At 42.7% G+C, this 22,238-nt stretch overlaps 1 pseudogene; it reads right to left on the reverse strand.

Moving 5' to 3' along the window:
* Window positions 1–10,877: 10,877 nt before the first annotated feature.
* LOC127534161 (tripartite motif-containing protein 16-like) lies at window positions 10,878–16,832 on the reverse strand (annotated as a pseudogene).
* Between the last annotated feature and the right edge of the window lie 5,406 nt (window positions 16,833–22,238).

A 22,238-nucleotide genomic window follows, 5' to 3' on the forward strand; every position in this document is an offset into this window, starting at 1 on the left:
CTCCCGCACGTTGTCTTCTGAACTCTGCCTCTCCCTCAGACTGCTCTGCCTGTTTCTCTGCCGGCTCTCCCCCACATCCACACCTCTGACACTGGACTGGACTTTCTGTAAGCCACCTTCCCTTTTGTTTTTGAATAAATAATGTTCAGTTTTATTTCGGCCCTCGGGTCCGCTTTCTGTTTGGTTTAGTTTTTTCCCTCCTTCCCGTTGTCTCCCTCCGGCTCCCTTAATTTAGCATTTCTGTTCATGAATATTCTTGTCTGTCATTAAATCATTGTTTAATTTCACCCACCTATCTGTGTCTGCTGCTTGGGTTCGCAATCCGGTTGTATGACAGTCATCTGTGTCATTAACAACTGATCTCTGGTCTGATCGCAGGCTACGCTCCTTCCTTGGAGTGACTGCTCATATGTGCTGCAAAACGACTCCTATGCACTTGAATCGTACCTCCTGGACTGTATGCGTTTTACAGGCAGACATAATGGGGAATGAATTGCTTCTGCTTTTGAGGAGATCACAGAGGAATATGGCATCCGTCAGAAGATAAGTTATATAATTATGGACAATGCTGCCAATATGAAATGTGCTTTCAAAGTTCACATGCCACAACGGCAGTCTGATGACAGTGAGAGTGAGGAGGAGAATTTAGATGAACACTTGTGGGAAGACGTGACTTCAGTGGAAGACACAGAATTACCCTGGTCTTCAGGTGAATGTCTTTCCAGCTTTGCCCACTCTCTGCAGTTAGTTGTGAATGAAGGAAGTTAGGGCTGTCTCTTGCACCATAGCCAAAACATCGCAATTCACTACTGTTATATAGCAGTTCAAAGATAAGTTTGAGGCTATGTTTGACAATAGTAAGACTATTCCAGCAGCAAACACTCGCTGGAACAGCACTTTCAAACAAGTACAGTCCCTCACAGCTCTAGACCACAAAGCCCTGACTGAAATGTGCAGCAAAGACTGAGGATGTGACATTTAGTCCCCGTGAGTGGAACCAGCTGAAGGAGCTCTGCACAGTTCTTGCACCATTCTCTGAGGCAACAGATCTAACCGAGGGAGAGACGTGTTACGATAAGCATGGTGGTTCCAACTGTTTTGGATTTAAATACACACCTTCTCAAGATGGAGGAAACCCGAATGCAATGCCAGCCTTTAGTCAAGGCCTTCCGGCAGTCTCTGATGAAAAGATTCTCTAGAATTTTACAAAAATAAACATGGCAAAAGAAAGTGAAAGAGAGGAACCTTTTGGCTATAAAATGTACTTTTTGGCTACTATGTTGGATCCGCAGTTTGGCCTAAGTTGGGTGGATCTGGATGATACCGTTGGAGGAAATGCAACATCAGTGAAGGCAAGAGATGAAGTGAAGAAGTCACTGACAGGTTAGTATACATTTTTATACTTTTGAAAAATATCTTCCCATTTAAAAAGCCTTAAGTAGTCTTAAAATGAAATTCATGGTGTTTTTACTATATTCATTTTTTGTCATAAAAACAAAATTGTTGATCACCTGAATCTGACATGGTCTTTATATTTAACGTACAAAACTTTAATATTTTTGTATGTGTTTGCTCATGTTTTTCAGACACTTTGACCACAGAAGTGGAGAACATAATGAACAGTGAAGAAGATGCAGCAGAATCAGGAGCCATGAATGTTCATCCACCCAGTGATTCACCACCAGCCAAATGCCCCCGCCTTCTGTCTCGCTACAAGGCTCACAAGAAACGCAACTCGACCCAGGATTCAAGTACTGTAACGCAGACTGGAAAATACTTTGAAGCCATCCAAGACTCTGACACTGACAATGCACTTGTCTTTTGGGCAAAAAACAGAGACAGATTTCCTCAGCTGCACAAATTGGCACTGAAGGTGCTGACAGTCCCTGCCTCTTCAGCACCAGTGGAGAGGGTCTTTAGCAGAGGGGGCATTATAATGGGACCCCATCGTGCACATTTAGGCCACAAAATGTTGCAGTTTCTCATGCTTCTAAAATGCAACCAAACTCTACTTTAAACTTACTTCCCATTATGTAATTTTTAGGGGCTATGTTGTTGTAGTGTTTAGAAATGACCCTTTCATGTGTCTCTCCTTGTGGTGAGCTTTGAATAACAAAGTATTTTGTCTGAGCAGTTTGTCAGGGAAACACTTGTATTTTGGCCTTTCAGTGTTTGATTTCTTTGAAGATACACTGACATTTTATATTTCATTGCATTTTAGATGCTGATATTTGACATTGTTTTTTCATTCTATGTTATGGAATAGTGGTTCTCTGGATTTTTCTTAGACAATGACACACTTTAAAAAAAAAAAATTCACCCAAGTTCAGCTATATCCAGTTTATCAAACAAGAAATATTTGTGGTGTAATAGAAATAGAGGCGCACTGTTCTAGATTTAGATGTGTTGGAGAAAATTGTACATTTGTGCATAGCTTGATATTGTTTTGAAAACAAGACAAAAATGAAGACGCAAGTATTAAATATTTGTTTGATATGCTCCATATTGAATGGTTGGTTCTTGTTGCAGACAAGAGTATTACAGGCAACCTTACACTTGCCTGAAAACTATGTTGAATAAGTACTGAATAAAATGGTTAAGTTAAATTTACTATGATCTCGGTCTCAACTCAGTCTCACTTTATCTTGGTCTCGGTCTCGACCCCTCAAAGTGTTGGCCTTGTCTCGGTCTCGATACACTGTGGTCTCGGCCATGTCTTTGTCTCGGTTTAGGTGGTCTCGACTACAACACTAGTTGAAGTGAAGCGTCTCATTCTATCAGTGGATCCACAAAAACTTTTTACAAACTGATCAGTGAAAAACAGTAAACCTTCAGGAGGACACCTCATAATGCAGGACTGTTTATAGAAGCACGAGTTTTATGTGAATAGAGCTTCTAAACAGTTTTATTATGACCATCACTAAAATACATGAGTCTACATTCTACATCCAGAGCTGCTGTTTGTCCAGTGAGGAGGTTCTGCAGCAGGATTAGTTTGTGTACGGTGTATTCTAGATGACTGACAAAGTGAAATGAGCATCCTGTGTGTGTGTCTGACTCTAACACACCTCTCATAAGTTATAGCTGCTAGTTAACCACACAGTTAACCACAGTGTGCTGAGAGGATGAGGTATAACAGGCTTCTTTTCTCTTGTCGTGATCAAAGTGCATCAGACAGATGTATTATTTTACTGTTAGTGAGCTGAAGTGTGTTTCCTGTTTCTAGAGGTAATGAGGCAGAGGTTATTTATTTCACTCAATGTACATGCATCTTCACACAATTTTGGAGTATAAATACAATAACAATAATAATTAGAATTTGAATTGTGATTTTCTCATCCTCATTAAACATATCAGTACTTATAACAATTGTATTTATAGACACAAATTAAATATAATATGCATAAATATAAAATATGTCACTTTTATAGCCTTGCTGTCTTGCGCAAAGTGGATAATCAAAGTGAATAAAAGCACAAATACATTTGAATACATGATTTCTGTATCATTTAATTTTTTAGACTTTGTTTTTAGCACTATGATTAATAAAGGTCAGATTATGAATCAGCACCATGGAGAAAATTCATGTCTATACAGTATATGTCTGGAAAAGGTATGATATTTCAAAGCAAGGGCTCCAGGAAGAGCAGCCACAGTTAAACAGTCCAGTGTCTGATGGTGATCTGAATTCAACTTAATACATCATCTTCCTATATTCTAAATGAATGCAGCTTGAATTATGGCTTTGTGGATTTATGCTGTACCTCCACCCCTGTTATTCTGGTCCCTCCATTTCAGTTTACAGATCAGCAACTAGTTGTGTTTAGTTCCAACAGTCAGCCTTGGAGTCTCCTACAAACAATCAGCAGGATGGCAGGTCACAGTCAGACATTTTCAGTGTCAGTTATCTGTGCATCTTGTCATGATCACATAACACTTGTTTAATCAGCTACTATCTCTCCCATGCTCTTTTCAGCATCTACACTCTCAGAGCCCACCTCCAGCGATATTATTATCATCATCATCATCACTATCACCAACCTTCTCAACAGAAGTTGTTAATGAACCCATCAGGTCAAATATAGACTGCACCTAACAAAGATATGAGGTGTGGACAATCATATGCAGGGCTGCACATAAGTGGTCCACATGCACACTTGCGTACTGAACGTGGATGAAAACGAATGCGCTGGGCTTCAAAGGCTTTCATACGCTTTTGTGTACCGACGGCTCTGACCACGAGGAAAAGGACTTCTCAAAATGTCAAAGAGGCAGGCCCCGCTAAGTAATTATTTTCGTGTTCTTCCACCCCCTTCACAAAAAATCCGACAGAGTCGTCACCGGAGCCACCGAAAAAAAGAGCTTTTGGCAAAAGCTCTTTTTTTTGGTGGCGTCAGATCCGTCGGTACGCAAAAGTGTATAAAAGCCTTTGAAGCCCAGCGCATTCGTCCACGTTCAGTACGCAAGCACGCATGTGGACCACTTATGTGCAGCCCTGATCATATGGTAAGTTGTGATTCCATGTTACATTCTTTATGAATATGGGTTGCTACAATTCAACCAGTTATATTGTACGGTATGTTTCTGTATAGTATTTCAAGTTCATGCTCCATGTGCCCCTTTTAACTTTGAGCACCTCCAAAGGTCTCTGTACGGCCCTGAAACTGACCTGCGGAAAATATAACATAGGCAGGAAAGATAGGAGGAACGACAGATTCAGGAAATAACAAATAAGTAGATACTAACCTGACGACTACGTGACAAATTACAAAAACGACCGGAGACTAATTTCTTTACGCGGAAGTGAGATGTGCTTTCACAGAATTTACAGGAATTAAATACGAACCTGAAATATTCACCTAATGGAACAAGAGAACTAGGCACAGACTTCACTACACAGAAGGGCAATACACTAAGAAGCTCGAAACCTACAAGAAGCTGGGATGCTCGGACTGAGACTCAGCTGAGCTAACTGGAAGGGAACAGGGACTGAGAACCAGAGGATCTTCTTGTCGAGGTATGAGGATCAGGAGCAGACATGGTGTGTGGTAGGAGGAAAGGACTCCAGGATTCAGAGACTGCAGTGACAGGCTTGCCAGAGGTGGTGGTCAAATGGTCCAGATGAATTGAATCCAGGTTGGGAAGCAAATACAGGTGGAGAGTGTGCAGATGAGCAGTTTGGCCAAGTAATAGGATGAACCAGGTAGACAAGAGCAGGAACAGGTGGAAGCCAGACTAGAAAGAAGCAAAAACACAGTAACCAGGAGTTTCCAGAAAGCTCAAGGGCTGGAGAGAATGGTGCAGAGAACTGACTACTGATTGTTCAACGGTCTGGCGACGAGTGGTGAGTGGCGTCTGATTTTATGCAGCAGGGATGGTTCTTGATTGGATGAGCTCCACCTGCTCCTGCCTCAGCTGATGCTGATTATTGATTACAATCACACCTAGAAGAAAACAGTAAGGACGGGGGAAGGGGAGAGCACTATCTGGACCTCACAGCAGCGGGCCTGACATTGATGATACATAACACAGTCTTTCACACAAGAGTATGTTAGCTCAGTTAGCTATCTAGTTTTAGCTACTTATAAAGTAGGCTAATTTGATGAAAGATGGTATTTACACAGACTGTTTTACACAAGAGTATGTTGACTAGTTAGTTTAGTTGGCGAGTTAGTGTTAGCTGACGACAAAGTAGGCTAATTTGATCATACATAATAAAAACACATTCTTTCACAAAAAGGTGTGTTAACCAGCTAGCTAGGTAGTGTTAGTTAACTATAAAGTAGGCTAATTTGATGATACATAACACAGTTTTTCACACGAGTAGCCTATGTTTGTTCAGTTAGCGATCAAGTGTTAGCTAACTATGAGGTAGATTAATTTGATGATGCGTAATAATAACACACGCTCTTTCACACAAGAGCATGCTAGATAGTTATCTTCATGAGCCAGTGATTGTTAAAAGAACAATAAAAAATGAAATCGAACGTAAAATAGAATAAAAATTACAGTAAATACTGCACCTTCCACTTTTAGTTTTAAAAAATCTAATAAAAATTAGATAAATAAAATAAAATAAAAAATATACAGATCAACGAAAATCATAAAAAACAAAAATAAATAAATCAAAGTAGGAAAAAAATCAAAGAAATAGAAAATAAAATTAAACAAACAGACAATTTAACCATTGAAATGCCAGATTGTTTATGTAACATCACTGTCACTTATTATGAAAATAAACTTTAAAATACTTACTTTTAATGTAATCGGTGGAAACTATAGATTCTGTCTTTTGATGATCACAATCAGGAACATATCAAAGAATACTGACATTGATTCTGATGTTTTATCAACCAAGAAACTCAGACTGAGAAACTTCAGAATGGAAAAAAATAGATATTTATATTATTTTTGTAATTTTGCTTCCTGAATTAATTCACTTTTATTTTAAATCAAAATCAGTCCTGATCACAATAAATATTCATTAAGTTTTAGGATCAAACCATTTTAATGGCAGTTTTTCCATGATGTTATTGTTATAATTATTTAATGAAATTAAAATGAATGAAAAACCTCAGTTGAGACCTTAATACTACTCCTACTAATAATAATAATGGTAATAATAATAATAATCAAAGCTGTGTTCATTTATTGTCTTTTATTTTCAGATTAACATGAAGCTGAATCACAACAAACAAAACACTCCAACAAAATTAAAATCGTTAGATTATTAAATGACGACTGACTGCAATAAAATGTCGTTATTTGTTCGCAGAAAAACAAATAAAATACAAATCCAACACATTCTGTACTGCTTAAATCCAAATAGGGGCAGCTATCTCTTAAAATAATCCAATTAATTGTCAGAGAATCACTGGACGAGTTCTCCATCTGGCTGGTCAAGGTTCCTGCAGCCCAGAGGGTTCTAACCCAGGTGATCTGAGGAACGTTAAAGCTGGTCGGCGAGGAAATTCGTCTAGCTGCTCTCTGCCTTCTTCCAGACACCTGTCCTGCTTCATCTGATTAGTTTAACTGAATCAGTTTAACTTTTAAGTGGTTAAATTAATCACCAGTCACGTCCGTTAATGGCAGCTTTCTTCTTAATGGGTTGACATTTGGTAAACTGCTAGATTTAAAATTTAGAGGACTGGACAATGAATAACCCATTGAGAAGTTTAAACAAGGCCACCATGGCCCCAAAGACTTATGTAACCGTTCACAACTCTTTAATTGTAATGTACACATTATCCTGACTTTTTACCACTAGAGAATTATATATTATATATTATATATATATATATATATATATATATATACACATGATTAATCAATGTGATTGGGAAAACTGAATTTCCAATCCGTTAACTTTAATTGCAGGATAAATGTTTATTATAACATTTTAGCAGAGGCAGCATAAGCTTTTTAAATCACAACACTCAATGAGACTGATTTAAAACACAACATTAATATTCCTACTGGTTAATGCGACTCATGAATGGAACTATGCTTTCATATGAGAAAAGTAATAATCACCCAGATTACGTAATTTGGAGGGAGAGAGCAATCGTGTGACCACAACCAGCTGCTCACCTCAAGACCAACGAGCCTCCAGGGCTCACCGGCTCGGGGGAGTGGGGAGTGTTCTGGCCAGATTTTGAGCTGCTTGAATCCTTTTTTTGTTGTTGTTTGGACCAATAAAAACTTTGTCATAATCCACTCTGGTGTTGTTCCATGCGGAAATAATAGAGTTCAGTAATGTTCCTTCAGTCAGTGTTATTGATAGATCACAGTCTCTTGTAATCCTCAAACAGTTCAGAAAGAGCAGTCCTTTCGTCCAGTATTCCAGTGGAACAGATATTCTTTGCAGATCATGTTGAATCACCCTTCCAAAACTGTGTGGTAAAATCCTCTCAGATCAGACCTGTTGCCACTTGGAGCCACTCAGACGACTTACTCCGAGTGGTTACCTCGCAACAACTCCCAAGTTGCTTCTCTATCAGGTGTATTTATCTAAACTGAACCCCATTCAGATTTTACATATGCAATGATCTCGTACTTAATTAACATAAACAATGACTTCATGCTCTCTCCCTCATCAATCATAAGACATCTCCATGCTTGAAGAACTAAAACTATCTGTTTTGGACTGTCTAGTTAGCCACCCCCCATCCCCATCTCTCCTGTCTGTAACTCAGAGCAGGCCTCCGATCTGGAAACAGAGAAGCAGATGTCAGCATCTAACTGTCACTAACATCCTATTGTGCATCCTTGTGCTCAATGTGCACAGACTTACAAAAATCCTTGAAGTCTATTTTGAGTTTATCAACCTTTACAGTGAACACGTGACCCTAGTTCACCTTAGCTCTTGACTTCTTATCTTTTCTTTACTAAGCAAAACACTTCTTAGTTTAACAGGGTGATCAAAACTCTTGAAAGCATTGCCATTTCAAAAAGCATCAGTTCCTTTAACAGCATTTTCATATGAATCAGTTCTATTTAAAACATCAGTTTCACCTGGTAACCAAAACACACACTTTTCACAGTGAGTTGCAGTTCTGACCTGGTTACTTCTGAAACAAAGATTATAAAATAAGTATTCAAAAATAATGAAAAACATCATTTATTACAGTAAGTCAATCTTGCAATTCAGTTACTTCTTTTTAACAAAGATTACAGAAATAAGAATCAAAACTATCACTGTTCAGTGAGTTACTATTTTGATTTAGTTACTTTTAAACAAAGTTTATGAAATAAGTATTCAAGTTAGCTTAAGTACACTCATTGGTTATACCATAATTTGGTTATAAATCACATGTGACAATATCACAATGTGTTCCCTTATTTAGCTGTATTTCTGCCAGAATCTCTGCCAAGTGTGGGATCCTATATCTCCATGCTTCTCAACAACACAACAAAATTAAAAATCACCAAGTCAGATTATTAAATGACGACTGCAATAAAATGTCGTTATTTGTCCCCAGAAAAAACAAATAAAATACAAATCCAACACATTCTCTACATATATATCCCTGTGAAAGAGAAATGAAGTGCACATTTGAAGAAAAAGCTGATTTTTCCTTCACCTCAGCTGGTTCCTTAAATGCATCACTAAACATGAGGTTGAAGAAACATGAATGTAAATGAAAGGAAAGCAAAGAGCAGATTGAGAAGGACGTTAAAAGTCCTTCACTGTTACATTTTCAGGACATTTTTAAGCTGCTAAATAGTTTGTGAGAAGGTGAAATGAGAAAACAGGGAAATATTTAGAAAAGAAGAAAGCAGTCAGAGATCAGTCCTCCTCCAAGGCTGCTCATTCCCCCATATGGCATTGTCAGAAATGCAGCATTTGATTATTAGTTATTGATGATCAGAAATCACAGCAACATAGAATGTGTCCATTTAATACAGATGAACCCACAAACACAATGACCTTGAGCTGAGCACAGGCGTGTGTCATGCATGTGGACGTTATGTACGGATACCGGATCACGTGACCTAAATATGTAGCGGAGGGAATGGATGGAACTCAGAAACACCCCCAGTTGCTGTAAACGAGTTTAAGTTGTTCTCAGTGAGTTAAAGTTGTTCTAAATGAGTTAAAGTTGTTCTAAACGAGTTAAAGTTGTTCTAAATGAGCAAAAGTTGAAACAAAAATTGTTTTTCTGTCAAAAAATCAAGACATCTCTCAGTGATCCAGACTTTTGAATGTCGTGTGTTAAAAGCTGACAACAGATTTAAAATGACTAAATATTGAAGAATCAAACAGTTCCATCATCATCTCACTGATTAATGGCTGCATCTACAGAAGTAAAATGTATGTAAGGTCATTCCAGAATAAATGAGTTAAAGTTGAAACAAAACTGCTTTTCTTTCTAACATCAGGACATTTCTCAGTGATCCAGACTTCTTCTGAGAACTTGAAGCCTTTAAAGGAACATTTGTGGAGTTAAAACAACCATTTCCCATAGAAAAAAATGTGACTAGAACGTTGCAGAACTTTCTCAGAACGTTTCTAAAACAAGCGAAATTTTAGTTGGGGTTAACTGACACAAACTTTCCAGAAAGTAGGTAAAGTTCCCTTAAAACTGACAAACATTACCCAAAAGTTCTAATAACATTCTAATACTGTTTCAATCTATTGTTCAATCAAAGTTTTTGGAATATATATCATTTCAAATAATGTCCTTCTGGGGTTAAAAATGAACTCTAATGACAACAGAAGCAGAAGGTTCTCAACAAAGAAGAACGTTATCAATGCAGCATTCAGATGTGTTTTAGGAACATTTTTAGAGCGTCTTCACAGAACTTAACATTTAAAGAAACATTCTTGGAGTAAAAACAGCCATTCCTGCTAAAATATTACTAGAACGTTGCAGAACTCTGCAGAATTTCTCAGAAAGTTTTGAAAACAAACTGTTCTAGATGGAACTTATTAAAAAAAACATAATTTAGCTTCAGTTTCAGCTCAGTTTGTAGAAGAATCGAGCTGGTGTTATTGAAATCTGATTGACTTTTACAGTAAATCTGGTCTCGGTTGACCTTGAGCTGAGCACAGGCGTGTGTCATGCATGTAGACTTTATGTACAGATACCGGATCACGTGACCTAAATATGTAGCATTCTACCGGAAAGGATGGCAGTCATAAAACCCTAGTTGTTCTATATGGGTTAAAGCTGCTCTAAATGAGCAAAAGTTGCTCTAAATGAGTCAAAGTTGAATCAAAAACTTCTTTTCTGTCTAAAATCAGGACATTTCTCAGTGATCCAGACTTTTGAACGGTCGTGTGTCGTGAACTTAAATCAGGGCTGAACATGAACCGACCCTCAGACTCTGGAATTACTCTATTTGACTTTAAGGAACTCTGCAGTGGTTCCACATCATCTAAAGAAAACTCCAGCATGTATGGGCTCAGTGAATGTGGTCTGGACTCTGTGGAGGAGAGTCATGGTTTCAGAGACGCTGTAGAAAGACAGAATACCTGCTCTGTGATCCAGATAGACTCCGATTCTGGAGGACTGAGGACCAGAGACTGGATGGAGATGTTGTTGTACCAAAATATAACTGTTGGTGAACAAACTAAAGACCAAGATTTGTCATTTCTTCCAAATACACATTCATCTGAGTCTCCTTCTCTGCAGATATTCTTCTTTGCGACTGATATCAACTCTCTCCTCTCCACTCCACCTCCCAGTAACAACGTCCAGTCAGACTCTCTTTACTCAGAACCTGACCAAAAGTGAATCTGTCTGGATGATCAGGATAACGTTGGTCTTCTTCCATTAATGTTACTTTTCTGTTCCCTTCAGATAATAACAGATTCTGTTTGCTGTGTTTGGATCCAGAGTGATTTCTCTTGAATACTTTAAGAATCCATCTCTGGTCTCTGGTTCTGGTTCTGACAGTAGAACATCCACTTCAGTGATTGCCAGTGAGATGTTTGTCCACGTGTCCCTCAGAATGTCCTGTAGATGATCTCTGAGCTCTTTCACAGCTGCTGTCACGTCCTCAAAGTGTCTCCGAGGACGGATGATGACGTTGGATAAGGGTTTGGACTCACTGAGTGCTGACACTGAGGGGTAGTTGTGGAGGAAGTGGCTGTGATCTGGTGTATCTGAGAGCTGCTTCAGCTCAGCGTCTTTCCTCTTCAGATCCCTGATCTCCTGCTCCAGCTTCTCCTCAAGCTCTTTGACTCGTCTCTCTTCCGTCTTCTGCTGGGATCTGATCTGCTGCTCCACATCTCGCCGTCTGTTCTGGAGGAGATGGATCATCTGGGTGAACATCTCCTGACTGTCCTCCACTGTTTTATCAGCAGAGACTCTGATGGCCTCCAGCTCCTGTTGAAGCAGCTCCACGTCTTTCTGTCTGTCCTGGATTCTCTGCTGGACCTTCAGTCGACTCACCTCCACCTCCTTCTGCTTCTTCTTCCTTTCTGCTGCTGCTGAGACGGTTTCATGTCCTTTATGTTCATAATTGTGCAGAGAAACAGATCAACTGTTGGTCAGTGAGACAGAAAATCTCCATCATCTTATCATGATGAGAGCAGATGTTCTCCTGGAGGTTCTTGGAGGGCTCCACCAGCTGGTGTTTCTTAAAAGCAGCAGATTGATAGTGAGGCTGGAGGTGTTGCTGACAGAAAGAGACCAGACACTGCAGACAGGACTTGACAGCTTTCAGTTTCCTCCCAGTGCAGGAATCACAGGACACATCTCCAGGTCCAGCATAGCAGAGATCTTCAGCAGCAGCTTGGAGTCTGGTCTTCTTCAGATCCTCCACTAAATCTGCCAACGTGACGTTTTTCTGCACTTCAGGCCTCGGTGTGAAAATCTTCCTGCACTGAGGGCAGCTGTAGATTCTCTTCCCATCCTCTCCATCCCAGTGTGTTTTAATACAGTCCATGCAGTAGCTGTGTCCACAGGAAGTAGAGACCGGATCCTTCAGTAGATCCAGACAGATGGAACAAGAGAGTTTCTCTGAATCCGACTGATTTCTTTGCTGCTCCATTTCTCCTCTGGCTCACACAGACTGTTTGACTTTCACTTCCTCTTACATGAGACTAGTCTGAGCTCTGATCTCCAAATCATGTGTTCCTGCAGTGAACGGGTTCCTGTCAGCTTCTTCCAGCCGTCTGCAGAGTGCAGATCTGAAGGGAGGAACCAGGAAATGTGTGTTTGTAGAGCAGGAAGGAGAGGAGGGTTATCAGGCTGGGCTTCATTCCAGGAAGAAACCTAGAAAAACAACCCAACAAAACAAAAGAATACAACAGAAATAAATAGAATGACATAGGGGAAAAAAAAAAAAAAAAAAAAAAAAAAAAATAAACATGAAATGGAATAAAAGTTAGCCAGAACCCAGAGCTTTGTGAAAATGTACATTTTCTAATCAGGATGTTCTAAAACTGGATTTCTTCTCTTAGACTTTGTCCTCCACAGGGTGGACACATTTCACCATTTGCTCACATTTTATCTGCTTGCAGTAAATCCATAAAAAGTGTGGGAGCTTGAACAACATGCATTTACAGCAGTCTAAGGTCAACTTTAATCAAGAGACATGAAACTGAGTGGAACATTTGAACTCTATAGGGGAGAAATCATGATGCCTCAGTGGTGCTTTTTACTGATATTGACTCAACTCGTGTTAGCTAGCTATAAAGTAGGCTAATTTGCTGAAATTTAATAACACACTCTTTCACACATGGCTATGTTCACTAGTTAGCTAGCTAGTGTGAGCTTACTATAGAGAAGGCAAATTTGATGATACATAATAATAAACACACACTTTTTCACACAAGAGTATGTTAGCCAATTAGCTAACTAGTGTTAGCTAACTATAAAGTAGACTACTGTAATGTCGAGTTGCTACCCTTCCCTTAAAATTCGGAATTGTCCTTTATTTGACAATTCATTTTTGCATCAAGGGACATGAAACTGAGTGGAACATTTTAACTCTTGGGGGAGAAATCATGATGCCTCAATAACGCTTCTATAATACTTTGTAAAATTTCTAGAAATACTAAATAGATTGATATTAAAATGATATTATATTAATAATAATAATAATAATAATAATAAAGCAAAAAGAGAAATAGAATAATAAAATAAATATAATTATATGGTAAAATTATTTTTTAAAACTGCCTGTTTTGTTTAGGAGCTTCTATAATGTGAAGAAAATGTTTACGGTATATAAAATAAGAACAAAACAGTTAACATGTAAATTATAATTTTTTTTTGATTTTACTCAATATTATCTGTAATTTAAATCTGTTAAACAAAAATAAAAATTAATTACCAGTTTCCAATCCTAAATATTCATATTTTTTCTCTTAAGCAATTACAGTTATCTGTTAATTTTTTTGGTGATTTAAACACAGTAAAATTAGTTTAATTTGATAGTCAAACTTGTAAAAATACACATTTTTCATGTGGACAGTATTTATAGTTTAAAACATGTAAATTAATACATACAGTGTCTTGTGAAAGTATTTGGCCCCCTTGAACTTTTCAACCTTTCGCCACATTTCAGGCTTCAAACATAAAGATATAAAATTTTAATTTTTTTGTCAAGAATCAACAACAAGTGGGACAAAATCGTGAAGTGGAATGAAATTTATTGGATATTTTATACTTTTTTAACAAATAAAAAACTGAAAAGTGGGGCGTGTAATATTATTGGGCCCCTTTACTTTCAGTGCAGCAAACTCACTCCAGAAGTTCAGTGAGGATCTCTGAATGATCCAATGTTGTCCTAAATGACTGATGATGATAAATAGAATCCACCTGTGTGTAATCAAGTCTCCGTATAAATGCACCTGCTCTGTGATAGTCTCAGGGTTCTGTTTAAAGTGCAGAGAGCATCATGAAGACCAAGGAACACACCAGGCAGGTCCCAGATACTGTTGTGGAGAAGTTTAAAGCCGGATTTGGATACAAAAAGATTTCCCAAGCTTTAAACATCTCAAGGAGCACTGTGCAAGCAATCATATTGAAATGGAAGGAGTATCAGACCACTGCAAATCTACCAAGACCCGGCCGTCCCTCTAAACTTTCACCTCCAACAAGGAGAAGACTGATCAGAGATGCAGCCAAGAGGCCCATGATCACTCTGGATGAACTGCAGAGATCTACAGCTGAGGTGGGAGAGTCTGTCCATAGGACAACAATCAGTCGTACACTGCACAAATCTGGCCTTTATGGAAGAGTGGCAAGAAGAAAGTCATTTCTCAAAGATATCCATAAAAAGTCTGGTTTGAAGTTTGCCACAAGCCACCTGGGAGACACACCAAACATGTGGAAGAAGGTGCTCTGGTCAGATGAAACCAAAATGGAACTTTTTGGCCACAATGCAAAACGATATGTTTGGCGTAAAGGCAACACAGCTCATCACCCTGAACACACCATCCCCACTGTCAAACATGGTGGTGGCAGCCTCATGGTTTGGGCCTGCTTTTCTTCAGCAGGGACAGGGAAGATGGTTAAAATTGATGGGAAGATGAATGGAACCAAATACAGGAGCATTCTGGAAGAAAACCTGTTGGAGTCTGCAAAAGACCTGAGACTGGGACGGAGATTTATCTTCCAACAGGACAATGATCCAAAACATAAAGCCAAATCTACAATGGAATGGTTCACAAATAAACATATCCAGGTGTTAGAATGGCCAAGTCAAAGTCCAGACCTGAATCCAATCCAGAATCTGTGGGCAGAGCTGAAGACTGCTGTTCACAAACGCTCTCCATCCAACCTCACTGAGCTGGAGCTGTTATGCAAGGAAGAATGGGCAAGAATTTCAGTCTCTTGATGTGCAAAACTGATAGACATACCCCAAGCGACTTGCAGCTGTAATTGCAGCAAAAGGTGGCGCTACAAAGTATTAATGCAAGGGGGCCCAATAATATTGCACGCCACACTTTTCAGGTTTTAATTTGTTAAAAAAGTTTAAAATATCCAATAAATTTCGTTCCACTTCACGATTGTGTCCCACTTGTTGTTGATTCTTGACAAAAAATTAAAATTTTATATCTTTATGTTTGAAGCCTGAAATGTGGCGAAAAGTTGAAAAGTTCAAGGGGGCCGAATACTTTCACAAGGCACTGTATATTTATATGTGATTTTACTGGTTATTACCTGTAATTTAACAAAATAATAAAATAAGAATAAAATCTGTGTTGAATTAAAAACAAATCTAAAAATTACTTCTTTTTAGCCCCTAAAATAATTTCACAACCAGTTATAATGTTTTTTCAAAGTTAAATGTTGAAGAAATTACTATTTCTTAAAATTCAGGTTTTAAAAAATGTTGTTTACAATTTTGATCTATTTTTATTTTTTATTTTCAGTTGTTATGTATTTATTTAGGGCTGCACAGTGTTTAGCACTTTCGCCTTGCCGCAAGAAGATCCCCGGTTCAAATCACGGCCTGGGCCTGGGATCTTTCTGCATGGAGTTTGCATGTTCTCCCTGTGCATGCGTGGGTTTTCTCCGGGTACTCCGGCTTCCTCCCACAGTCCAAAAATATGCTGAGGTTAATTGGTTACTCTAAATTGCCCGTAGGTGTGAATGTGAGTGTGATTGTGTGTCTGTATATGTAGCCCTGTGACAGACTGGTGACCTGTCCAGGGTGTCCCCTGCCTTCACCTGAGTCAGCTGGGATAGACTCCAGTACCCCCCATGACCCTAGTGAGGATAAAGCAGTGCACAGAGAATGGATGGATGTATTTATTTCTTTGATTAATCTCCCCCATTATCAGCCCAGTAGTGAGTATGATTGTGTCTGAAGTTTGCTTGTGCTTTTGTTTTGCTCTTTTATCCACTTTAGTCTTTTTAAAATGACCTCATATTTAGTTTTATCTCATATTTATTCTTAACTTTTTGTAGCTTTAACCTCATTTCTGCACTGTAATGGATGTCAGAAACCTCATTTACTTTAACTGTGTGCTACGTTCACTGCTGAATGACAAAAAAGCTGAAGCTGGAGTTGATTATTTTTCTGTGATTTTACGAGATATTGTCTGTTATTTAGAGAAAATCTGTAAAACTGAAATAAAGTAGAAATGATTTACCAGTTTTCAGTCCTTCAGTAGATCCAGACAGATGGAACAAGAGAGTTTCTCTGAATCCGACTGATTTCTTTGCTGCTCCATTTCTCCTCTGGCTCACACAGACTGTTTGACTTTCACTTCCTCTTACATGAGACCAGTCTGAGCTCTGATCTCCAAATCATGTGTTCCTGCAGTGAACGGGTTCCTGTCAGCTTCTTCCAGCCGTCTGCAGAGTGCAGATCTGAAGGGAGGAACCAGGAAATGTGTGTTTGTAGAGCAGGAAGGAGAGGAGGGTTATCAGGCTGGACTTCATTCAGGAAGAAACCTAGAAAAACAACACAACAAAACAAAAGAATACAACAGAAATAAACAGAATGACATAGAATATGAAATGGAATAAAAGTTATGGTAAATCCTGAACTTTATCATCTATAGAATAAAAAAATCTAATTCAAAAAGAAGATAAAATAAAATTAAATGAAATAAGAAATATTTCAGTCCAAATAAAAATGAAATAAATTAAATAAAATAAATCAACAAATAAAATAAAAATTAAGCAGACCATGGGACAGTATGACATGAGACTGAAATGAAAAAACACAACATAATTTAATTTGATTTAATTTGATTAAACTGAATTCAATGAAAATTCTATTCAATAACTACAACATAAAATCAAACAAAAGTTACAGTAAATAATGTACTTTTTAACCTTTAAGGTTCTTACACACCGGGAGCGATGCGAATAAACGATGCAAAATTGCGAAATATTCGGATGCCAGTTTTGACGCACCTGTCCATACATATCAAGCACGATGCGATTTTGCGACTTTCCGAAGGGGAGGAAGACGTTGCCGTAATGTATTTCCACCTCTTCTTCTGTTTTCCACCTGCCTGGCCACTCCTCGTCATTTCTCCCTCCTCTCTCTTCTTTCTCACGTACGTGTCCCTCAAATTCCTCCACATCTTCTTCACTTCTTCAACTATAAAGTATGAATAATAATAATAATATCTTGTAGTGGGTTTACATAATTCACCCACGGAACGTTGGGAGTGGTGGTTGTGTGTGAACACGGATTGTTTAGGTTGTTACTCTTCATGTTGTTAAGTTACGTTCCACATGTACTGAGTGTGTCTTCTTCTTGTGTCAACTGATGTCAGTAAAGAGGTTAGCACCTGCTTTTGACACTCCGCCTCAGACTCCTGTTCTTCGGCACTACATTGGTGACCCCGACGTCAGTCCCGCTGAAGTTTCAGAGACTATACTGACTTTCGAACATTTCGGCATGGCTAACCCCGCCATCCTGAGACTGCCGGAGTTTTGGGAGACGTCTGCAGCCACATGGTTCGCGCAGGCGGAGGCTCAGTTTGCCCTCCGGGGGATTACTGACGACGACTCACGCTACTACCACGTCGTGTCAGCGCTCGGGAGCTCCACTGCGGCCAGAGCGGTGAGTTTCATTACGGCTCCCCCCGCCCAAGAAAAATATGCTGGGCTGAAAGCTTACCTCCTGCGGCTTTTTGAACTGTCACGCTCGGAACGAGCACGACGTCTCCTGGCTATCCAGGGCTTGGGGGACCGAAAGCCTTCTGAGCACATGGAGATGATGCTGAACCTACTGGGCGCGGAGGAGCCGAATTTCCTTTTTATCGAACTGTTTTTGAGACACTTGCCGCCGCACGTCCAGACGGCGCTTGCTAACACGGCTATCACGGAGCCTCGCGCGCTGGCCGAGGAGGCGGACCGATTCTTCTTGGCGACCCAGCGCTTCGCCCCGGAGGTTCTGGCCCCAACGCGCAGCCACGCGCCGCCGAGCGCCGGCGCGCCCGCCGGTAGGAGCCGCGCCACCACTGACAGCCGTGCAGGCACAGGCCTGTGCTACTTCCACGCACGTTTCGGCGCAAAGGCTAAGAGATGCCGTTCCCCTTGCAACTACGGCACGGGGGAAACGACAAGACCTGCACTCAGTAGTGGCCGTGAGTGCAGGTCCAACGAACCGGCTGCTTTTCATCAGAGACACTCTCTCCGGGCGCAAATTCCTCTGTGACACGGGCGCCCAGAGGAGCGTGATTCCGGCCTCGGCGGACGACGCGGCTGGCGGAACACACGGCCCGCCGTTAACATCTGCCAACGACGCCCCCATACGGACGTATGGCCTAAGGACTGTGGTCTTGTGCTTCAACGGTCAACGTTTCACATGGGACTTCGTTACAGCGGACGTTTCTTTTCCCCTACTCGGTGCTGATTTTTTGTGTGCCCACGGGTTGCTCGTGGACGTCAAGAACGAGCGCCTGGTGGACGCACTGACTTTCTCCTCCCTGGAGTGCGTCCGAGATGTGGGGACGTACAACGGCCTTTCCGGCGCACTCTCTGTGGGGGACAGTTACCAACAGCTGCTGAGTGAGTTCCCCGGCCTTACTCGGCCCACCTTTTCTGCCGCAGCGACGGGACACGGAGTGGAACACCACATCGTCACCGAGGGACCTCCTATCTACGCCAGACCCAGGCGGCTCGACCCGGTGAGGTTGGCAGCGGCTAAGTCAGAGTTCGCCAACATGGAGCGCCTCGGGATCATCCGCCGTTCGGACAGCCCGTGGGCTTCGCCGCTTCACATGGTCCCGAAGTCGGAGGGCGGTTGGCGCCCATGCGGTGATTACCGCCGTCTCAACGACGCCACCACGCCCGACCGCTACCCCGTCCCCCACATTCAAGACTTTCTGGACACCTGGCGGGGAAACAGGTGTTTTCCAAGGTGGACCTGGTACGGGGATACCACCAGGTTCCCGTTCGCCCTGAGGATGTTCCGAAGACGGCGGTTGTGACGCCTTTCGGTTTGTTTGAGTTCCTGAGAATGCCTTTTGGACTTAAGAACGCGGCCCAGTCGTTCCAGCGGCTGATGGACTCAGTGTTGAGAGACATGCCTTTTGTTTTCGTTTACTTAGATGATATCCTCATCGCCAGCTCTTCCGAGGAGGAGCACTTGGCTCATCTACGGACCCTGTTTACGAGGTTGGACCAGCACGGCCTCATTATTAACTCGGCGAAGTGTGTTTTTGGGGTGCCGGTTATCCAGTTCCTCGGTCACCTCATCAATAGAGATGGGGCCGCCCCCCTTCCGTCGAAGGTGGAGGCTGTGTCGGGATTTCCCCGCCCACGTTCGGCCCGGGGACTTCGAGAGTTCCTCGGGATGGTCACATTCTATCATCGGTTCATCCGACGGGCTGCGCATATCTTACGCCCACTGTATGAAGCCCTTAGGCACAAGAGTCCGAACCAGGACATTGACTGGACGTCCGAGAGGTCGAGGGCGTTCGAGGACATTAAGACTGCGCTGTGTCAGGCCGCTTTGCTTGCCCACCCTGCTCCCGCGCCCCGATCGCCCTCACCACCGACGCATCTGACTTTGCCGTTGGCGCTGTGCTGGAGCAGCGGGTCAGGGGTGCCTGGCAACCACTCGCCTTTTCAGCCGGCAGTTGGTCCCGAGGGAGCGCAAATACAGCACGTTCGACAGGGAGCTGCTCGGCGTCTGGCTGGCAGTCCGCCACTTCCGGTTCCTTCTGGAGGGCCGTGAGTTTGCGGTCTTTGTTGACCACAAGCCCCTCACGTTCTCTATGTCCAAGTCTACCGAACCTTGGTCTGCCCGCCAGCAGCGGCAGCTGTCTTTCATTTCCGAATATACCACAGACATCCGCCACATCTCTGGCAAGTCCAATGTGGTCGCGGACTGCCTCTCCAGAGCGTTTGTCAGCACAGTCCATTTAGGGCTGGACTACGCCCGCATGGGGGCGGAGCAGGCTTCCGACCATGAGATTCGGAGCCTGAAAGCCTCGGACACGGGGCTGCGCTTAAAGGAGGTCGCGGTCGGTGACTCGGGTGCCCGGTTATGGTGTGACCTTTCCACTGACCAGCCCAGGCCGCTTGTTCCTGTTGGTTGGCGGCGGGCTGTTTTGAGGCTGTGCACGGCCTCTCCCATCCTGGCAGGAAGGCGTCTGTGCGACTGGTGGCTCAGAAGTTCGTCTGGAAGGGCTGAAGAAGGACGTGCGATCATGGGTCGATTCGTGCGTGGCTTGCCAACGTGCCAAGGTGCATCGCCACACCAAAGCCCCGTTAGAGCCGTTTGCCGTCCTGCCAGGAGGTTCGACCACGTTAATGTCGACCTTGTAGGCCCCCTTCCCCCCTCCCATGGTTTCACCTACCTCCTTACCATGGTGGATAGGACGACCCGTTGGCCTGAAGCCGTGCCCCTCACTTCAACCTTGTCCGCGGACGTGGCCCGTGCGTTCATCGGGACGTGGGTCGCGCGCTTCGGAACCCCCTCCGACCTCTCCTCAGACCGGGGCGCGCAGTTCACCTCAGAGATCTGGAACGCGGTGGCCGACGGCCTGGGGGTCAAGTTGCACCGCACGACGGCCTATCACCCTCAGGCTAACGGGTTGTGTGAACGGTTCCATCGCTCTATGAAGGCTGCCCTACGTGCCAGTCTGACGGACGGCGGTTGGGTGGACAGACTTCCCTGGGTCATGCTCGGTCTCAGGACCGCCCCCAAAGAAGACCTGCAGGCCTCGTCGGCCGAGCTCGTCTATGGACAAGTGCTTCGAGTCCCCGGGACTTCATTCCGGAGGCCACGTCCGCTTGGTCGGCTGCCAGGCAGCGGTCCTCCCTGTTGGAGGCCGCAGGTGCTTTCGCGCCTGTTCCCCACATCGCAGCACGGCACTCCTGCCTCCTGTGTACCTCCCGCCCTGCGTTCGGCGGGTTTTGTGTTCGTTCGCCATGATGCCCACCGGGGGCCTCTGCGCCCCCCTACGATGGCCCGTTCAAGGTCCTGCGACACGGGGGTAAGACTCTGGTTGTGGACGTTGGTGGACGGGCTGAGACTGTGTCTGTTGACAGGGTTAAGCCCGCCCATGTGGACGTCTCTGGGCCGTTGGAGTTGGCTCGGGCTCCGCGCAGGGCCGCCCCCCTCTTCCCCGCCCCGACCCGGTCCCCGTTTCCTCTTCGGGATCGTTGCCTCCCGGTCCGGTGGATTGTTTTGTTTCGCCCGCCGTTCCCCTTTTTCCCTCCCTCCCCGCCTCTGCTGTGCGTACTCGTCGGGGTCGGGCCGTTGTCCCTCCTCGGCGCGCGGACTTTGACTATGGGTGAATTCTGGGGGGGCTTGTGTAGTGGGTTTACATAATTCACCCACGGAACGTTGGGAGTGGTGGTTGTGTGTGAACACGGATTGTTTAGGTTGTTACTCTTCATGTTGTTAAGTTACGTTCCACATGTACTGAGTGTGTCTTCTTCTTGTGTCAACTGATGTCAGTAAAGAGGTTAGCACCTGCTTTTGACACTCCGCCTCAGACTCCTGTTCTTCGGCACTACAATCTACCATATGCCACAGATACTAAAAGCAGAAAACACAACACCAGACGGATTATTTTCAGTTCTGATTAGACGTGTTGCTATGTCTTTCTGTCTTGATCTCATGTACTGTAATGTGAGTTGGGGCCAGTACCGGGTAAGCACAACATTAAACTATAATCCATAAACGTAAGGTAACAACCGAGACCTAATTGATGACTGTGACATCAACGCAATTGACAGTGAAAAGTATGTTGTATGCCAGTGAATGGGACGTCGCAACAACACGCAATGCGAAACTTTAGAAAAATCGACCATGATCCGAAAAAATAAATGCCGCAAAATCGCTGAGCGAGAAAA

Source organism: Acanthochromis polyacanthus, chromosome 5, assembly GCF_021347895.1.
Source record: "Acanthochromis polyacanthus isolate Apoly-LR-REF ecotype Palm Island chromosome 5, KAUST_Apoly_ChrSc, whole genome shotgun sequence".
Taxonomy (NCBI): Eukaryota; Metazoa; Chordata; class Actinopteri; family Pomacentridae; genus Acanthochromis; species Acanthochromis polyacanthus.